Here is a 2,308-nt window from a genome sequence, read left to right on the forward strand (position 1 = left end):
TTTTTTTTTATTTAAGGGTCTTTTTAATTCCCACCCTCTGTACATCTACATACCGTGGTTTCCACCTTATATCCACAACAGGTTTTTGGTGAATTTAAAGGTCTATGCTTATTAATGCTCTGTTTCCCATACACACATTTTTTAAAATAGGACTCTTTCACACACAAAAGACATGCTGGCCTTAGAAAAGATTGTGTGTGTTCCTGTATGGTTATGGTATGATAAGTACATAAATGAATGATGAATTACTGAAAGTAAAAAAAAAAATAAAAATAATAAAGCTTGTTAAATTAAAAATAAAGTTCCACTTCACTTGGTCTCATTTGTTTTATTGTACATTCATGTGAAAAATTGTACATCGCATTAAATGTTTGGTTATTCATCAAGAAACATGTTCAAGTCCAACTTTACAATAAAATTCCTATCTTTTGTAATTAACCAGAGTTTATCAACAAGAATGAAAGAAAGAATGAGGATTTTCTACCCTCTAATAGTTAGTGTGATTCTTCAGTAAGTCTCAACCAGTCTCCAACATCAGTCTGTTTTCCCTACTCCTTAATTCTTTTCTTGTTCTACCTTGGAGATCAGAGGTCTCCTGCTTGCACATGTCCTTTGGAGGTTAGGTTTGTGCAGTTTTATTCTGTTTGAACAAGCACACACTTTCAATCAGCAGCAGCAAGAACCTGAATTAGTTTCTATGATTGAGATTTTAGGATTTTTTTAAAGAACTACTTGTAGCATTATGCAACCTGCTTTTGCTGTGAACTTACTAAGATTATCATACCTGGACATTTTGTCAGCTGTTCTGAATGGCCTCTTCTCTGGCAGGCAATTTTCCATACAGTGAAAAGACTTTTTATGAAATGATATTTTCTTCAGATATTGTATATATTTATCATTTATTTAACCAGAAAAAAAAAACATTGAGATTAAAAATGTCTTTTCCAGGAGTGGCCTTGCTGAGACGGCAACATAAAACATACAACAAATCCAAAATACAAACCCAGACACACAAAATGCAAAATCAAGAAAAATCACATAATTATACATTAGGGCAGTTACAGGATCCAAGTAATCTGATGTCTGTCCTTTAAAATTGAATTGAATTGCCGCAAGGTAACAAGAAATGATCATTTTAAGTCATTCTGCAGATTATTCCTGGTGGCAGGGGCAGAAAATGTAATGCCTTTTTACCCAGTCAGTTCTGACCTTTGGGACCAGCTTCAAAATGATGTCCTGAGAGTGCAGGCCATAATGGCGGAAGATTCTAGACAGAAGTGCATATAAATATGTAGGAAAATGAGCAAGAATGCATTTATAGATAAAAACCAGCCAGAGAGAAAGTCTGCGGTCATTCAAAGACGGACATTTTGCTGTAGCGTACAAGGCGCAGTGATGTATTTGTAAGTCACCGTTAGTCATGAAAAGAAGAGCACAACGATATACAGCATCCAATTTTTTTTTTTTTTTATGAAATGCTGGAGAGTTCATGAATAGCAGACCTCAATGATCTATCATGGGGAGAATGGCTGAAATAATCAGGTGACTTTTGACTTCGTGCGAGAAATTAAATGGCCAGATGAATTAAAAGCTTCAGTATTTTGAAGTCAACATGAAGGATTCACATATCCAAATACATAAGAAAAACACAGAAGTGTCCTTATGTTTTATGTGACTGTAGATAAAAGGAATGTACACACGAGGATGCCAAAAAGAGTGCTGTTCTTATTCCTCCATTACTTCAAAAATAATTTTCTTTGAAATTATAAATTACTTAATGACGCTTATATAAAGCTACATTATAGGATAATTGGCTGGCTCTCATTTATTATACGTAAGTTTTGAAATTAAATATTCTGGGCTTTCAAATATGTTGATCACAGAGAAAATGATAAAATAAAGGTGCTTGCAGAGAAGAAGGTTTTAATTTTTGCTTTTTTTCCCTTTTTTCACCACTTGTGTTTTCAGACAACACATTATGCTGCAGTGAAACAGGAATAAATGTAGTTTGAAATGATTGATATTGGAGTCTGACTAAGCCAAACTCCAGGTACTTGTTGTTACTATACATGGTTTTAAAGCCTCTTTGAGCCGCTTTTTGGTCATGTATAAATGAAATGTCGCACACACAGGGGCTTTCAAAAATCAAGCCTGTAATGGGAAACTAAAGCTGACATGGAGTGGAGCTCTGCAGGGTCAGTATAGAGTGTTACACATAAAACAAGGGTTGAGATTTTCTAAGAGGTTGAACACATTGGTATTGTGCGAGACCTTCACGTTTTGTTCCATTAGAAATAACTGCTGCTGA

The sequence above is a fragment of the Poecilia latipinna genome, unplaced genomic scaffold, assembly GCF_001443285.1.
Source record: "Poecilia latipinna isolate Pla-1442-1.1 unplaced genomic scaffold, P_latipinna-1.0 Scaffold516, whole genome shotgun sequence".
NCBI lineage: Eukaryota > Metazoa > Chordata > Actinopteri > Cyprinodontiformes > Poeciliidae > Poecilia > Poecilia latipinna.